Below are 20,043 nucleotides of genomic sequence, written 5' to 3' on the forward strand. Positions count from 1 at the left end.
GTAACATTCTTTATTAACCGTAAGGCTGAGATTCCACTAGTCATAGAGCATGAACAAGGAAAGTTTTCTGGAAAGATTCTGTAGGCATCTTTTCCAAATATTCCTGAGCAGTCCTTGTTTCTTAATAGTGAACCTGCTGCTGCTGCTGCTGCTGCTAAGTCGCTTCAGTCGTGTCCGACTCTGTTCGACCCCATAGATGGCAGCCCATGAGGCTCCCCTGTCCCTGGGATTCTCCAGACAAGAACACTGGAGTGGGTTGCCATTTCCTTCTCCAATGCAGGAAAGTGAAAAGTGAAAGTGAAGTCGCTGAGTCTTGTCCGACTCTTAGTGACCCCATGGACTGCGGCCCACCAGGCTCCTCCGTGCATGGGATTTTCCAGGCAAGAGTACTGGAGTGGGGTGCCATTGCCTTCTCCAATAGTGAGCCTACCATACCTAATTAAATGAGATTTGGTTTTGAGTGTGACATTTCTGTTACAAATTTTTATCAAATCCCCATAGGAAAAGGATGGATTTGTTCTGAACCTATGTAAATAATGACATGGTCATGAAAAAGTAATGTAAAAGTAAATGGCACTTTGTGTGATAATCATTGTTCTGTGTTGTTTTACAGACAAAGCCAATCAGTATGTGTTACTATTTTCCTCAGAATCACTTTTTTTAGTTATTATTTTGCACCGTATACAAATATGAAATCATTATGTTGTACTCCAAAACTAAGAGAATGTTATATATCAATTATATTTTAATCTTTTACATAAATAAAATAAAATGTAACTTTAAAAAATATTTTTCTTAGATTTTCCTCTTGATTTATTATTATATTACCCATTTTCTAAGATATTTTATAGGTTTTTTTCCTGAACTCTGGGAGACCAATGGCTATAAGACATCCCTTAAAAATGTTTTGTTCTACTTTGAACAGAGTTAACTTGTTAAATCAAAAATTAGTGATAAATTGGGAAAAAAGGGATGTTATTATTTGCCCAGTAGAAAATAGAACACTATCCACAAGCAAGCTTTTCATCTTAATTTTCTTCCATCCTAGATGGAGAAGACACTAGAGAGTGCTTTGGACAGCAAGGAGATCCAACCAGTCCATCCTAAAGGAAATCAGTCCTGAATATTCATTGGAAGGACTGATGCTGAATTTGAAGTTCCAGTACTTTGGCCACCTGATTCAAAGAGCCAACTCATTGGAAAAGACCCTGATGCTGGGAAAGATTGAAGGCAGGAGGAGAAGTTGGTGACAGAGGATGAGATGGTTGGATGGCATCACCAACTCAATGGACATGAGTTTGAGCAAACTCCGGAAGATAGTGAAGGACATGGAAGCCTGGCATGCTGCAGTCCATGCGGTCACAAAGAGTCAAACACAACTGAGCGGTGAACAGCAACTAGATAATTAATTTTTTATTTTCTAATCTTAGTGTATAATTGGCCAAGTACTGTCACAAAATCATCTTCTTTTGACCTAAAAAAAAAAGTCCTGGAAATGCTCAGTCATCATTTAATCACACACTTGGTGACATCAGAGTGGAAAGCCTATACCTGTGAATCTATTCCGTTTAGTATCAATAGTGAAGAGTACCGCTGCAGGCCTTTCCTGAGGTTGTGATTCTTTCAGCGTTTCTCCCAGAAGATCCCATCACTGGTCTATAGCGTAATAACAGGGGTATACAGACAACGGTTAAGGGAAGAGGAAGACATCTCTTCATGACAGGACTGAATGGCTTGGATTAAAGTACTATAATAACTAACAGTATCTACAAGAAGGCAAGTGAGACATAATGCATAAATATTTTATAGGGATTTAATCAACAATCACCCTGAAAGTAGTAATAGTATGGACAACTGGGGCACTGACAGGTCTCCAGGGATCTTTAATTTATCCCTTGAAGTGTGTTTTAAAATAGATAAAAAGCTGTGAATAAATTTTGTTGACAGTTATCATGCTGGTCTTTGCACATGAGCATGAGTATGCTCTATCCATCCTGAAGACACAGCATTGCTGAAACATGTTTATTTTACTTTAACATTACATTATAACGTACACATACAGTCAGCAAAACAAGACATGGAGCTGACTGTGGCTCAGATCATGAGCTCCTTCTTGCAAAATTCAGGCTTAAATTGGAGAAAGTAGAGAAAACCACTAGGCCATTCAGGTATGACCTAAATCAAATCCCTTATGATTATAGAGTGGAAGTGACAAATAGACTCAAGGGATTAGATTTGGTAGACATAGTGCCTGAAGAATTATGGATGGAGGTTCTTAACATTATATAAGAGGCAGTGACCAAAACCAGCCCAAAGAAAAAGAAATGCAAGAAAGGCAAAGTGGTTGTCTGAGGAGGCTTTAAAAAATAGCTAAGGAAAGAGGAGAAGAAAAAGGCAAGAAAGAAATGGAAACATATATCCAACTGAATGCAGAGAATAGCGAAGAGAGATAAGAAGGCCTTCTTAAATGAACAGTGCAAAGAAATAGAGGAAAACAACAGCAGGGGAAAGACTAGAGATCCTTTCAAGAAAATTGGAGCTGTCAAAGGAACATTTCATGCAAGGATAGGCAGGATAAAGGACAGAAATGGTAAGGACCTAACAGAAGGAGAAGAGACTAAGAAGAGGTGGCAACAATACCCAGAGGAACTATACAAGAAAGGTCTTAATGACCTGGATAACCACGATGGTGTGGTCTCTCACCTAGAGCTGGACATGTTGGAGTGTGAAGTCAAGTGGGCCTTAGGAAGCATTACTACAAGCAGAACTAATGGAGGTGATGGAATTCCAGCTAAGCTATTTAAAACCCTAAAAGATGATGCTGTGAAAGTGCTGCACATAATATGTCAGCAAATTTGGAAAACTTGGCTATGCCCACAGAACTGGAAAAGGTCATTTTTCATTCTAATCCCAAAGAAAAGCAATGCCAAAGAATGTTGAAACGACCATACAATTGCATTCATTTTACATGCTAGCAAGGTTATGTTCAAAATCCTTCAAGCTAGGCTTCAGCAGTATTTGAACCAAGAATTCCCATGTACAAGCTAGGTTTTGAAGAGGTAGAAGAACCAGGGATCAAATTGCCAACATTCGTTGGATCATGGAGAAAGCAAGGGAGTTCCAGAAAAATATCTACTTCTGTTTCATTGACTATACTAGAGCCTTTGACTGTGTGGATAACAGCAAACTGAGGAAAATTCTTAAAGAGATGGTAATACCAGACTACCTTACCTGCCTCCTGAGAAACCTGTATGTGGGTCAAGAAGCAACAGTTAGAACCAGCATGGAACAACTGACTGGTTCAAAATTGGGAAAGGGGTATGACAAGGCTGTATATTGTCACCCTGCTTATTTAACTTCTCTGCAGAGTAAATCATGTGAAATGCTGGGCTGGATGAATCGTAAGTTGGAATCAAGATTGCTGGGAGAAATATCAACAACTTCAGATATGCAGATAATACTACTCTAATGGAGAAAGAGAAGAGGAACTAAAGAGCCTCTTGATGAGTGAAAGAGGAGAGTGAAAAAGTTGGATTGAAACTCAACATCAAAAAAACTAAGATCATGGCATCAGGCCCCATCACTTCATAGCAAATAGATGGGGGGAACGTGGAAACAGTGATAGGTTTTACTTTTCTTGGACTTCAAAATCTCTGCAGATGGTGACTGCAGCTATGAAGTTAAAAGATGCTTGCTCCTTGGAAGGAAATATGACAGACCTAGACAGTATATTAAAAATCAGAAACATCATTTTGCCAACAAAGGTCCATCTAGTCAAGGCTATGGTTTTTCCAGTAGTCATATATTAGAATGTGAGAGTTGGACCATAAAGCAGGCTGAGCACCAAAGAATTGATGTTTTGAATCGTGGTGCTGGAGAAGACTCTTGAGAGTCCCTTGAACTGCAAGGAGATCAGATCAGTCAGTCTTAAAAGAAATCAACCCTGAATACTTATTGGAAGGACTGATGCTGAAGCTGAAGCTCTAATACTCTGGCCACCTGATGTGAGGAGCCAACTCATTAGAAAAGACCCTGATGCTGGGAGAGATGGAGGCCAGAAGAAGGAGGCATCAGAGGATGAGGTGTTTGGATGGCATCACCAACCCAATAGACATAAGTTTGATCAAACTCTGGGGGATAGTGAAGGACAGGGAAGCCAGGCATTGCTGCAGTCCATGGGGTCGCAAAGAATTGGACATGACCTAGGGTCCCTTATGAACCCTTGTGAACAATAAGGGTTCTTTTGAAGTGAAAGTCGCTCAGATGTGTCCTACTCTTTGCAACCCCATGGACTATACAATCCATGGAATTCTCCAGGCCAAAATAGTGGAGTGGGTAGCCTTTCCCTTCTCTAGGGGATCTTCCCAACCCAAGGATCGAATCCAGGTCTCCCACATTGCAGGCGGATTCTTTACCAGCTGAGCCACAAGGGAAGCCCTGGGAATCTCCAAACTTGTAATTGAAACCAGAAGTGAGAGATGTCTTAAGGACAGCTAAAAGGTACAGATTAAAAGTTAGCAGTGCTCTCTTTGTGCAGGTCTGCGCTCTGAGTTCTCAGTTTCTCTGAGGCACTATGACATCCTAAGTGGGCTCCATTCTCCTTTCTGTTCCTCTCTGCTCTATTTTCTCAGTTCTGCAACATGAGAGTGGTAACCTTAGGGAGAAGAGTCAGGAAAAAAACCAGCATGTTAGGAGTTAAGTGGCTTCCCCGCAGCTCTGCCTGGGTACTAAGTAATTGTGGAAAAACTCAGCACAAATTCACTGAACTTTGCTTGGCTCCCCTTTCCTCATTTATAAATGAGAGTTTTGGTCTCTCAGTTCAGTTCAGTTTAGTCGCTCAGTCATGTCCAACTCTTTGCGACCCCATGAATCACAGCACGCCAGGCCTCCCTGTCCATCACCAACTCCCGGAGTTCACTCAAACTCATGTCCATCAAGTCGGTGATGCCATCCAGCCATCTCATCCTCTGTCGTCCCCTCCTCCTCCTGCCCCCAATCCCTCCCAGCATCAGAGTCTTTTCCAATAAGTCAACTCATCTCATGAGGTGGCCAAAGTACTGGAGTTTCAGCTTTAGCATCATTCCTTCCAAAGAACACCCAGGGTTGATCTCCTTTAGAATGGACTGGTTTGGTCTCTACATGATCCCTAAGTTTCCTTCTAATTCTAATGTTTTGGGTTATTTTTTAGCACTTTCCAGGAAGGTTTTCGCTTCCCCCTGAAGAGTAAATGGAAGCACTACTTACCCGCCTTCAGTAGAAAACACTCGTCCGGTTGCTTATCCAAAGCACCGTGTCCTCTCTCCTGCCCTTTTGCCAATAGCCAGGCAGCCTCACGCTAGGTTGGCCAAAGTAGGGCCATCTCAGCAGAGTAGAAGAGTTCAACTAGCCAACCCCCTTAGCAAGAGAATTAATGACCTGGTCTCATTTGCACCACACACAAAAATAAGCCATCAAGCTGGTGACACGGTGTAATTCCTCACTCCTCTTCAAATGAAGGATTTTAAGAGAATCTTGTCAATCCCTCCCCAGGCATACTAACCTTGTCTAAGCATCAGTTATTATCCCTTTCAGTGCTTCTTAAACCTTTCCATTGAAAATCACATAGCACCACACACACACACACACACCCATGCAAACATACACACATGTGTGCAAATGCACAGCCCTGGGAAAATGGACCAACACAATCTTTAGGAAATAAACATTCTCTAAAGTCCTGTGTCTATCTTACTTGTTTAAATCTCATACCTACTCTGTTTTTCATATATAAATAAAACCTTAAAGGGAAATTTTGTATTCCTGAAGATATAGTCTATTTAAGAAAGACTTTAAGAAAAATTTACCCCCCTCCTCAATCATGGAACATCTCTCACATTTCCATTTGGAAAAACTCCACTTGAGAAAATTATATAGTAGATTTTTGCTCTGAGGAAGAATTCATACTCTTGAAGGTGATTTGTTATTTTTTAATTTGCATTTTTTCTACTCCATCAGTCAATCTTTATGAAGCATCTATTATTTTACTTGCTCTCATTTTAGCAAAGTCACTAAACTGTTATAATGAAGACATTCGCAAGATTTGTGCTTTTGTGACAATAATGACATAAAAATAAAATGTAAGTGTGTTCAAACTATATGTTACTATATTTTCACTATAAATGTAAACTAAAATAGCTGTAAGAATAAAAATGTAGAATTACTTTTCATATATTATCAAACAAGTTACATCTCTTCTAAAATACTCAAAAGCATCTATTAAAATGAAAACATAAAAAGAATAAATGTCAACTTTTTGGGTGGACGTTTGCAAGATCTTAGCTGCTGAACCAGGTGGAACCCATGCCCTTGGCAGTAAGAGCACAGCGTCCTGACTACTGGACTGCAAGGGAATATCCAATGTCAACATTTTAAATCAAGTATTTTAAATTTAATGTTTTAAAATGTAATTAAATTTCACTAAATGGTTTATAAAATGATTCTTCATTCAGAATTTATTGCCCTTGTTGAAGCTGAAACTCCAATAGTTTGGCCACCTGATGCGAAGAACTGACTCATTTGAAAAGACCCTGATGCTGGGAAAGATTGAGGGCAGGAGGAGAAGGGGACAACGGAGGATGAAATGGTTGGATGGCGTTACTGACTCGATGGACATGGGTTTGGGTGGACTCCGGGAGTTGGTAATGGACAGAGAGGCCTGGTGTGCTACAGTTCGCAAAGAGTCGGACACGACTGAGAGACTGAACCGAACTGATTGCCCTTCTAGTTGCCAATGCAAATTATTGGTATCATGCTTCATAAATGTTTTAATTAGACCTTCATATATACAATTTAAGAGGGATATAAATCACATAATGTTGCAAAATATTTCTCAGCCACCACGTGCAATAGTTGTGAAATCACCCTAAATCTGTGAACACAAAAGACACGTGTACACTTAGCAGTATTAGAGACCAATAACTGAACAGAAGAACTGTACAAAAAAGATCTTCAGGCCCCAGATAATCATGATGGCCCCAGATAATCATAATCACCTAGAGCCAGACATCCTAGAATGTGAAGTCAAGTGGGCCTTAGAAAGCATCACCATGAACAAAGCTAGTGGAGGTGATGGAATTCCAGTTGAGCTATTCCAAATCCTGAAAGATGATGCTGTGAAAGTGCTGCACTCAATATGCCAGCAAATTTGGAAAACTCAGCAGTGGCCACAGGACTGGAAAAGGTCAGTTTATATTCCAATCCCAAAGAAAGGCAATGCCAAAGAATGCTCAAACTACCACACAATTGCACTCATCTCACACGCTAGTAAAGTAATGCTTAAAATTCTTCAAGCCAGGCTTCAGCAATACATGAACCATGAACTTCCATATGTTCAAGCTGGTTTTAGAAAAGGCAGAGGAACCGGAGATCAAATTGCTGACATCCACTGGTGCCGGGAGCCAGCATATTGCATATTGAGTGCATATTGCATATTGCATATTGCGTGCAGCACTTTCCTCAGCATCATCTTTCATGATCTGGAATAGCTCAACTGGAATTCTATCACTGCCGGGAGCAGGAGCTCCACCCATGGCAAAGGTCATGAGGAAGGAGGCTCGGCACACGCAAAGGCGGGATCAAGCCTCAGGAGTCCCCCTGGAAATTCTCGAGCATCTACCCCCAAACCAGAGTCTGCCTACTTTCTGCTTTGTGCTCTTACCTACACCTCTGACTTTACAGGGGCTGTCCCCCACTACCTCTCTCTGAAAAAAGAGTTAGCTTACAGCTCCAGTTAATAATTCCTGAGTGTGACAGTGTTTCAACCTACAAACTCCTTTGGAAATCCTCTAGCCTGCCTGAATAGGTTTTTCCGGCCACATGTGATTGTTCAGAGCCTCCCAACTGTGAGAGGCAGGAGATGTTCTAAACTGTCTAAACACAGATTCCTTTGAGTAGTTAAAAGATTGATTAGAAATTGTATTGGTGAAGGGTTTTTCACTTATTGGGCCAATGTTTGCTGCTAAGTCTCCATACTCCTTACCTACTGTGTCCTTGGCAGTGTATTGATTGATATAATGGGTGTATAGAAATGTAAGTAGTAGCCTCAATGTTTGTAACCTTGGACCCTTGAGTTACTTCTTTTCTTGATTGAGCCCACCTCACCTTTGCCCTATAGGAATGCAGCTTTATCCAATGCTTTTTTGGAGGCTGGTGCCTGACTTTGGAATAATCACCTTTAGAGAAAAATAAGTTTCTTAAAATGTTAACAGGCCTCCTGGCCAGAAGATGATGTAAATCACCTGAACTTTTGCATATGATAAGTTTGAAAGCCTGGCTTTGATTAGAACCAGGAACTGCTGTCCTTGCATGACTCCACCCCTTCCCCCATTATCCTCTATGCACAACTTAAGGTATAAAAACTACTTTGGAAAATAAAGTGCGGGCCTTGTTCACCGAAACTTGGTCTCCCCATGTCGCTCTCTTTCTCAAATTCTGGCTGAGTCTCCATTTGGAGCGCGGAACCCACCATGCTTGCTAATTATGCCTGGGCTTCTAAGATCTGGCCGGGGAGGCTTCAGTGTCTCCTCTCCTTCGGGAGAACGGAAGGACGCCTGCAGCCTACGTAAGTGGTGCAAACTTCTTGTCTTGAAGTTTTATTGGTCTCCCGCATAAACCAAGCTACTCAGCCTCTTTTCTCCACTGAATTTTCCTACTGAGCTATCCTCATTCTATTACTTTTTATATCTTTGATAAATATTTATAAATAAATAGGTCGCCGACGCCGTCCCCGCTTCGAATACCCTGGATCAGCCGGGGCTGGACCCCGGCACACTGGACCACTGAAAAAGCAAGAGAGTTCCAGAAAAGCATCTATTTCTGCTTTACTGACTATGCCAAAGCCTTTGACTGTGTGGATCACAATAAACTGTGGAAAATTCTGAAAAAGATGGGAATACCAGACCACCTGACCTGTCTCTTGAGAAACCTGCATGCAAGTCAGGAAGCAACAGTTAGAACTAGACATGGAATCACAGACTGGTTCCAAATAGGAAAAGGAGTACGTCAAGGCTGTATATTGTCACCCTGCTTATTTAACTTATGTGCAGAGTACATCTTGAGAAATGCTGGGCTGGAGAAAGAACAAGCTGGAATCAAGAATGCCGGGAGAAATATCAATAACCTCAGATATGCAGATGACACCACCCTTATGGCAGAAAGTGAAGAAGAACTCAAGAGCCTCTTGATGAAAGTGGAAGTGGAGAGTGAAAAAGTTGGCTTAAAGCTCAACATTCAGAAAACTAAGGTCATGGTATCTGGTCCCATCACTTCATGGCAAATAGATGGGGAAACAGTGGAAACAGTGACACAGTTTATTTTTCTGGGCTCCAAAATCACTGCAGATGGTGATTGCAGCCATGAAATTAAAAGACACTTACTCCTTGGAAGGAAAGTTATGACCAACCTAGACAGTATATTAAAAAGCAGAGACATTACTTTGCCAACAAAGGTCCATCCAGTCAAACCTATGGTTTTTCCAGTGGTCATGTATGGATGTGAGAGTTGGACTATAAAGAAAGCTGAGTGCTGAAGAATTGATGCTTTTGAACTGTGGTGTTGGAGAAGACTCTTGAGAGTCCCTTGGACTGTAAGGAGATCCAACCAGTCCATTCTAAAGGAGATCAGTACTGGGTGTTCATTGGAAGGACTGATGTTGAAGCTGAAACTCCAATACTTTAGCCACCCGATATGAAGAGCTGACTCATTTGAAAAGACCCTGATGCTGGGAGGGATTGGGGGCAGGAGGAGAAGGGGACGACAGAGGATGAGACAGTTGGATGACATCACCGACTCAATGGACATAGGTTTGGGTGGACTCTGGGAGTTGATAATGAACAGGGAGGCCTGGTGTGCTGTGGTTCATGGGGTCGCAAAAAGTCAGACACAACTGAGCGACTGAACTTAACTGAACTGGATATGGAAAAATGTATTCATTCTGGTTGAAAGAGAAGTCTGAAGAATTGATTAATTTGTATTTCCTCTTATTCAAGTATTTCCATCACCCAATGCTCCCCACACTTCCCAGCACTGTGGGACCCCATCTTTGGGAAAGCACAACCCACAAACCTTCCTAACATTCCAAGGGAACCATGTTCTGTTGTGAAGACACAAGGCAAAAGATGTCGGAAAACCTATTCCTGGGGGCAAACAGCGCTAGTTGGGCTTCCCAGGTGGCGCTATTGGTAAAGAATCCACTTGCCAATGCAGAAGACACAGGAGCTGCAAGTTCGATCCCTGGAGCAGGAAATGGTGACTCGCTCCAGTATTCTTGCCTGGATTCCATGGACAGAGGAGTGCAATGGGCCGCAAAGAGTTGGATATGACTGATTTAACACACAAACACACACACAAACAGTGTTAGTTATAAAAGTGGATATTTAGGGTGGACCAATGTCACATGATATCGTTAATATGTGGAATCTTAAAAAATGGATACAAATGAATTTATCTACAAAACACAAGTAGAGTCACAGAGGTAGAAAACAAACTTATAAGGGAAGGGGGATATGGGAGAGATAAACTGGGAGATTGGGATTGACATATACACACTACTAGATATAAAATAGATAACTTATAAGGACCTGCTATATAACACAGGGAACTCTACTCAATACTCTGTAATGGCTTATATGGGAAAAGAAAATAAAAAAGAATGGATATATGTATACATATAACTAATTCACTTTGCTGTACAGCAGAAATAAACAGAACATTGTAAATCAACTTTACTCCTATAGGCTTATGGCCATGCTAAGTCAATGCTGAGTGGCATGTGTTCTTTAATAATTTATGGTGGGGCTGAGGTTCTGAAAGCCAGGGTAGGCCTCGCTTGGCCCAGTCTGAGAGCTGTCAGAAGTCTCCAGTATGTAGACATGATGGAGTAGAGTGGGTGTGACATGATCCCCGTCACTCTGTTCCAGAGAGAATACAGAATGAGAAGAGAACCTAGGAACAGAGTTCACAAAATGCTTGCTCACGCATTACCTACCTACCCAGTGAGGTTAGTATATGCAGCAGATAGGATTATTCCTAGCTTACCAAGAAAGAGACGGAGGCACTAAGAAACCAAGGCGATTCTCCAGTGCTAACCTCGCCACCATTTGGTGGAGCTGAGACCAGAACCCGGGACTCCTGGCTCCTGGCCCACAGAACCTGCAGCCTTCTGCTTGCTTCTTGATGCTCAGAGTTGCTTCTGCATTTCTGTCAGGGTCTTGTGAATCCAAAAGAATAAAAGAACCACCTTGTTTTGCCCTCTTTTGTGTTTAAGGATTTGGAGGTTCAGGGGTGGAGGAAAAGGGAAGTCATTTTAATAGATGTTTTCTGAATTTGATTATTGAACTTCGACATCTTGGAACTAACATATCCTGAAATGTTTCCGGTCAAATAGTGATTATGGGCCCAAAAATAAAATTACTGTATTTAGTCTTCTGGGGAGTGGTCAGCATCTTCTTTCATCCTTCTGATTTGGATTTCCCTGGGCTACTGGATGGGGATGTTTTCTGTCCTTACATGGCAATTTGAGAAGGGTAGCTAAGTAGCATAATTGTTATTTACCATGTGGTATGCACTATTTGGGAGTTAGGGGCTGAACCTGACAGAAAATTAAATGTGATTTCTGCCCTCAGAAGTCCTCATTTTACTCTGATGAATAGATTTGGCATGTAAACACAGGAAGGAGAGGAGAACACCAGTCTCAAGGGCAATGGGGTAGAGATATACCCAAAAGAGATGTCTGTCTGTGGGATTACCTAATAAATTTAACTTTGATGATGAGTCAAAGAAAATTAATACACTTTTAAGCGGAAAAGCAAAGACTTTACAGATGCTGCCTCTAAAGCTGATCTCCACACCTCCAATCGTCTTCCCCCAAAGTTTCTGTATAAGTCATTCTATGACATCTGCCCACAAACCAGCTTCTTGGTGACATTCTATGTTCTTCGCAAAAAATATATATACTCCTCTCTCTTTTCTCACTGTCAGCTCTGCCCTCCAAAAAAAATCAGGGCACTAGAAATAAGCATCAAATTATCTTCCTTCATGGGGATGGATGGATCCCTATTTAGGAAGACATTTATTCAATATGTCAAAATGGGGCTGACCAGTAGAGGGGGCCTGGGCTTCATATTTGATATTCTTCAAAAACACAAGAAACCAGAAAGAAAGGTGGCTGGGTGAGGTCACAAAGCAGAATGAACTAGGTGTAGAGGGCACTGACAACTACTAAAAGGCTTTGTGAACATTCTCTCTGTATCTTTACATTCCTGCGTGGGCATAAGAGAAAGGAACATTGTGCAGACTAGAGGAATGAATCACTCCCTTCCAACAGTGCATGACATTTCTCACTTGAGCTCTCTTGCAATCAAATTCTTCTTACTCAATGATACTTCATTTTAACATAGTTTTTCCATTATGACACATATGCGCAAATTCCTTAACTTGCCATGGCATACTTTGGCAAAATGCTTAAATGAACTCTTTGGTGAACTCTTACCTTCACATATCTAAAGACTGTTATCCTCAGCAGAACAATTACTCAAGGTTGGTATCCTAGTGATTAAAACAATCTTCATGACCAGGAGCCTAACCCCGTTGTTAAGGGCTGGGCCTTAGAGTCAAACAGATGAGATTTCAAGTTCTGGAATCTACCACGTGCTAGCTTGATGCATCCATAAAAAGGAGATCATAGTAGTAACCCAAAATAGGATTGTCGGGCAGATTATTGATAACTAACAACAAAAGCAAAACATAGTGAAGGAGCTGATGTTGTTCATGCACTCAGCTGACCACAAGTGGATTATCTTTGATTCATAGCTCATCACTGTCTAAAAATGGTCCTCTTTTGTTTTTATTTATATAAACTATGTATCCATTTATGAGTTTGTTTATTATTAATAAGATAAACACATATGAACCAACCACCCAAATACAAGAATCATTTACACCCACCTTTGGACTTCTCCCCAGTCTACTCTTCTACTTCCCCTTCCTTGAATTTTACAGTTATTATTATAACTTGCTTTTGAAATTAATAGCTTTATCACATATATATATTTCCTAATAATTATATTCTTTAGTTTTCTTTATTTTCAACATTATAAAAGTGTCAGTTCTATAAAATCTTAGGAAATTTCCTTTTTTAAAAAGTTTATTGCTCAAGTTATTCATATTTTTGCTTGCAGTTATTTATTTGCTATATAACATGCCATTATGTGAAATTACCACAATTTATTTTTCTATTTTTTATTGAGAAGTATGTGGGTTGTTGCAGGTATTTATCCTACTAGTAGTAAGAATACAGTAAGTGCTGCTGGGAACATTCTTGTTTAACTCTCCTATTGTTCACAGTTTTTCTTGGGTATATTCCTAACAGTAGAATTTCTGGGTCACAGGAGAAGGCAACGGCAACCCACTCCAGTACTCTTGCCTGGAAAATCCCATGGACTCAGGAGCCTGGTGGGCTGCAGTCCTTGGGGTCGCTAAGAGTCGGGCACGACTGAGCGCGTTCACTTTTACTTTTCACTTTCATGCATGGAGAAGGAAATGGCAACCCACTCCAGTGTTCTTGCCTGGAGAATCCCAGGGACAGAGGAGCCTAGTGGGCTGCCGTCTATGGGGTCACACAGAGTCGGACACGACTGAAGCGACTTAGCAGCAGCAGGATATGGAAATGTTCAACATTAGATAATGACAAACTTTGCAAAGTGGTAATACCCATTTACACGCCCAACAGTTTGTATAAAACACCCAGTTAATGCACATTCTCTCCAATATGTGGCATTGTCCCATTTCTTAATTTCTGCCCATTGAATGGGTATAAGTTGGTATCATTGTGGTTTTAATATGCCTTCTCCAATAAACAATGTAGTTGACCTTCTCACAATGATTTATTGATAATCTGTGTCTTCTCCTCTGTGAAATTCTTATTTGTATTTCTTGCCCATTTTCTCTTGGATTGTCTGGGTTTCCTCATTAATTTGAGGAAACTTCTATATATTCTTACTATTAGTCCTTTGTTGGTTAGTTGGGTTGCAGACATCCTCTTCCAGTTGGTATCTTCTCTCTTTTCTTTTTGTAAGATATCTTTTGGTGTTCAGATCTTGATTTTAATGCAGCCAGATTTATTCATCTTTTCTTTGGTGTTCAGGTCTTAATTTCAATGCAGCCAGATTTATTGATCTTTTCTTTATGGTTAGAGGCTTTTTATGTGTCTTTAATAAATGCTTCCCTACCTCAAAGTCAGAAATATATTTACCTATTTTTTCCAATAAAATTTATAAAAGTTAACATTTGATATTTAAGTCTTTAATTTATCTGGATTTCACTTTTTTCAAATGACATGAGGTAGGAATCAATATATTTTTCCATTATAAGTAACCAGTTATTACAAATATATTTATTGAACAGTTTCTCCACTCCCCATTACTGTCATGCTACATCTATCAGATACAGAAGTACCATATATATAGTACATGGGCCAGCTTCTGAGTTTTTACCTGCCCCAAAGTTAATTTTTCTGAACAAGTATCACAGGTGGCACTAGTGGGAAAGAACCCATCTGCCAATGCAGGAGACACAAGAGATGCTGGTTCAAACTCTGGGTTGGGAAGATCCCTTGGAGGAGGGCTTAGCAACCCACTCCAGTATCTTGCCTGAAGAATACCAGGGGCAGAGGGGCCTGGCAGGCTATGTCCACAGGGTGGCACAGAGTCAGACACGACTGAAGTGACTTAGCACATCATACTATATGTATGTTTTAGAATAAACTATGAAGTTTCATTAAAATTCTACTGAAATTTTTGTTGGAATTGCATTAAGTCTATGAGCCAATATGAGGAGAATTGAAATATAATATTAAAGTTTTTTCCATTTAAGAAATAAGAAATATATATCATAGTATTGCTCTTCATTTCCTTACGATTTCCTTAATGAATCTCAATAGTTTTAAGAAACCTCTTGAGAAACCTGTATGCAGGTCAGGAAGCAACAGTTAGAACTAGACATGGAACAACAGAATGGTTCCAAATAGGAAAAGGAGTACGTCAAGGCTGTATGTTGTCACCCTGCTTATTTAACTTACATGCAGAGTATCATGAGAAACGCTGGGCTGGAAGAAGCAAAAGCTGGAATCAAGATTGCCGGGAGAAATATCAATAACCTCAGATATGCAGATGACACCACCCTTATGGCAGAAAGTGAAGAAGAACTCAAGAGCCTCTTGATGAAAGTGAAAGTGGAGAGTGAAAAATTTGACTTAAAGCTCAACATTCAGAAAACGAAGATCATGGCATCTGGTCCCATCACTTCATGGCAAATAGATGGGAAAACAGTGGAAACAGTGTCAGACTTTATTTTTGGGGGCTCCAAAATCACTGCAGATGGTGATTGCAGCCATGATATTAAAAGACACTTACTCCTTGGAAGGAAAGTTATGACCAATCTAGACAGTATATTAAAAAGCAGAGACATTACTTTGTCAACAAAGGTCCGTCTAGTCAAAGCTATGGTTTTTCCAGTGGTCGTGTATGGATATGAGAGTTGGACTATAAAGAAAGCTGAGTGCTGAAGAATTGATGCTTTTGAACTGTGGTGTTGCAGAAGACTCTTGAGAGTCCCTTGGACAGCAAGGAGATCCAACCAGTCCATTCTAAAGGAGTTCAGCCCTGGGTGTTCATTGGAAGGACTGATGTTGAAGCTGAAACTACAATACTGTGGCCACCAGATATGAAAAGCTGACTCATTGGAAAAGACCCTGATGCTGGGAGGGATTGTGGGCAGGAGGAAAAGGGGATGACAGAGGATGAGATGGTTGGATGGCATCACCAACTCGATGGACATGGGTTTGGGTGGACTCTGGCAGTTGTGATGGACAGGGAAACCTGGTGTGCTGTGGTTCATGGGGTTGCAAAGAGTCGGACACAACTGAGCAACTGAACTGATACTGATATTGAATAGTTTTAAATTTCTCCAAGGAGGTCCTTCACATCTATTAAAGAAATTTTATTTCTATATATTTGATTTTTGAAATACATCATAAGTGATGTCTTCTTTAAAATTATTAAAACATTTTATAGTTATTTGATGCTAGGGTATAGAAATAAACTGACTTTGCTAAACTCTCTTATTATTTTGAATAATATAATACTTTGTCTTTTTCTGTGAGACAATCATGTCATCAGCAAATAAATGGCAATTTTATTTCTTTTTCAATCCTTATGCCTCTACTTTATTTTTCTTGCCTTATTGCATTAGCTAAAATTGTCAATACCAAGTTGAATAGAAATGATGATACTGAGCACCTTTAATCATTCTTGATGTTAAATGGAATACTTCTATTGATTCCTCATAAGTATAATGTTTGCCATAACATAACTGTCCTTCATTAGGTTTAGCAAATTCTTGATTTGTTAAGAATTTTTATCATGAATTTATGCTCATTTTCTATGAAATATTTCTCCAAATCTTTAAAGACAACTATACCATTTTTGTCTTTGAAGCTGTTAATGTGAACTATGTTTATGGATTTTCTATGAATCTATCTGCATTTTTGGGAAAACACTACATGATGTATTTTACTTTGTATACTTTGCTGGACTTAGCTGGCAAATATTTTATTTAGGTTTTCTATACTTATAACCCTAAGGAAATTATCTATAATTATCTTTTCTCTTATTGCCCTTTCCTTATTTGAAGGTCAAGATTTTATGGCCATATAAGTGAAAAAGTTGGCTTCAAGCTCAACATTCAGAAAACGAAGATCATGGCATCCGGTCCCATCACTTCATGGGAAATAGATGGGGAAACAGTGGGAACAGTGTCAGACTTTATTTTTGGGGCTCCAAAATCACTGCAGATGGTGACTGCAGACATGAAATTAAAAGACGCTTACTCCTTGGAAGGAAAGTTATGACCAACCTAGATAGCATATTCAGAAGCAGAGACATTACTTTGCCAACAAAGGTCCGTCTAGTCAAGGCTATGGTTTTTCTTGTGGTCATGTATGGATGTGAGAGTTGGACTGTGAAGAAGGCTGAGCGCCGAAGAATTGATGCTTTTGAACTGTGGTGTTGGAGAAGACTGTTGAGAGTTCCTTGGACTGCAAGGAGATCCAACCAGTCCATTCTGAAGGAGATCAGCCCTGAGTGTTCTTTGGAAGGAATGATGCTAAAGCTGAAACTCCAGTACTTTGGCCACCTCATGTGAAGAGTTGACTCATTGGAAAAGACTCTGATGCTGGGAGGGATTGGGGGCAGGAGGAGAAGGGGACGACAGAGGATGAGATGGCTGGATGGCATCACTGACTCAATGGACTGTGAGTCTGAGTGAACTCCGGGAGGTGGTGATGGAGGGGGAGGCCTGGCGTGCTGCAATTCACGGGGGTCGCAAAGAGTCGGACACGACTGAGCGACTGAACTGAACTGAAGTGAGTTGGGAGTATTCTCTCTTTTTCTAGTTTTTGCTACAGTTTGTACAAGTTTAATCTGATATGTTCCTTGAAAGTTTAGTAGAATTCTCTGCAAAACCACTTGGCCCAAAATTTTATTGGTGAGATGATTTTTTAAATTGCTTTAATTTCATTATAACGCTATGAAGGACTTCTCTTTCTTCTTAATTCAATTGGTAGATTATATTTTTCCAGGAATTTGCCCATATTCTTCAATTGTGTTTGTACAGTATGGAGATGATACTGTAAACAATAACATGGCACATTTTGTACTTATCTCATTCATGCTCCAGACATCTGAGGTTTTAAAGTTGAGATTAAAAGGTGATAAGAAAATACTAGTTTTTAAATTAATTTTTCCCTAGATCACTCTTGCCATAGGCTTGCCTATTTTATTAGTTTTTTTCAAGGAATCAACTTTTAGTCCTGTTGATCTGTATTATTTTTGTTTCCTATTTCATTAATTTTGGCTATTTTCTCATCTCCTTCCTTCTACTTTCTCTAAATTTATTGTTTTACTTTTTCTACCTTAACAATGTTTAACTTAAAGACACCACCTTTGATATTGTATAAAATTTTAGTCTAGGTTATGGTAGACATACCTTCTCGTTTTCTTTTCTTTGATCTTTGGTAATTTTTAAAACACAACACCAAACTTTATCCAGGTATTTAATTATATTTACTTCATACACTTCTAGTAGCATCTCCTGGATTTGCTTCTTTCCTTATTTGAGGACTTTTTCCAACATTCTTTTCAATATGGGTTCTTTTGTGACAAACTTTTGAGGCCTAATATGCCTGAAAATATTATTATACTCTCAAAGTTAAATAACAATTTGGCTGGATATATTTTCAATACTTTAAAAATATTACCATTATCTCCTGTTGCTCTTGGAAAACCTGAGATCCTGGTGATTCTTGTTCCTTTGTAGTCGATCTGCTCCATCTCTCTAGAAACTTTTAGAATTTTATTTTTGCCTGTAAAACCTCCATTTCATTATTGGAATTGCATAAATATAAGGTCTTTCATCTTTCTTTAATTCTGATAAATTTTTTACATTTCTTAAAATATTTCCTCTTCTCTACTTTTATTTTTCTCTTCTGACAATCCTATTTCCTGTCAGTTGAAGGTCACATTCCAATTCAGTCTTCTTTATCTCTTAGTTTTTATGTTTTTCTTTATTCTTCCCTCCTTCCTTCCAGAAGAGTTTCTTAACCTGACCTTCTAGGTAATTTTTTTTAGCTATGTCTATTCTGTTCCCTGGGAGAAGGCAATGGCACCCCACTCCAGTACTGTTGCCTGGAAAATCCCATGGACGGAGGAGCCTGGTAGGCTGCAATCCATGGGGTCGCTAAGAGTCGGACACGACTGAGCAACTTCACTTTCACTTTCCACTTTCATGCATTGGAGAAGGAAATGGCAACCCACTCCAGTGTTCTTGCCTGGAGAATCCCATGGACGGAGAAGCCTGGTAGGCTGCAGTCCATGGGGTCGCACAGAGTCAGACACGACTGAAGCGACTTAGTAGTAGTAGTAGTATTCTGTTTCCTCTACTATTACACACATATTTTTCATGTCCAATATTTCCTCTTGACTTTTATGATTTCCTTATAAATTACTTAGTATGCTTATTTTATGTTTGTTAACCATTGGATTTAATGTATTTTCTTCTGGTGGCATCTGTAATCCAGGTTGTTACTTTCTTTTGACATAGTTATGCTCTTGAACTATCTCATTGCTTTGGCCTTTAAGCATATATTTCTTTGATGGTATCAGCTGTTCTGTCTTCACATTTGGCATGAGAAAGGACCAAAGGGTAGATTCCAGTCTGTGTCAACATCCAGCAAAATCAAGGGGAGAGGGAGGGGTAACCTTAGGGTCAGAGAGTTCCAAGCACCAGACTACATAATTAGTTGCTTGGGCTGGGTACCATGCTGCCAAGTAACTCTTCAGACCAGCTCCCTACTTTTAGACTCACTCCACCCTGCACCCAAAAAGGAGAAGCAGCCTTAAAAGGAAGTACTCCTAGGTGCTAGAGAGAGTAGGGAGCAGAGGGAGAGGTGAGTAAATGTTCTGAGTCAGTCAGTCTCTACCAGATTTCTATACTCTGGCTTCTGTTCTGCCCTGGTTGTCATCCTCGAGAATACTTACACCAGAGGTCTGGGGCTCTATTGCTAATTTCCACACAAGTCTTCTGCCCCAGGCTTCAGGTGTATACACACACACACACACACACACACACACACACACACATATGCACATCTGTTCTACACAGGCTTTATTGTCCCTGGGAATTTCTCTGGAGTTTTCCCCTGTTATTTCCTATAGTTCCTCCAAAATGGATCTTGGATCAGCCGCCAGCCTGTGGTAATTCTCCATTTTAGCAAAATTAGAGGCTACATAGATTTCTATTAGACAAAATTGTGATAACAAGTATTCCCTGAAACTTTAGCTTCAACAGGACAGCCCAAAATTCAAAATCTCCATTAACAATGTTTGCATACCTGAGCCTCACTTCTCCATAGTCATCCAAAGGTCTCTGCTCCTCCTAGCCTTCTTTGCATTC

Source organism: Bubalus kerabau, chromosome 15, assembly GCF_029407905.1.
Source record: "Bubalus kerabau isolate K-KA32 ecotype Philippines breed swamp buffalo chromosome 15, PCC_UOA_SB_1v2, whole genome shotgun sequence".
In the NCBI taxonomy this organism is placed as follows: domain Eukaryota; kingdom Metazoa; phylum Chordata; class Mammalia; order Artiodactyla; family Bovidae; genus Bubalus; species Bubalus kerabau.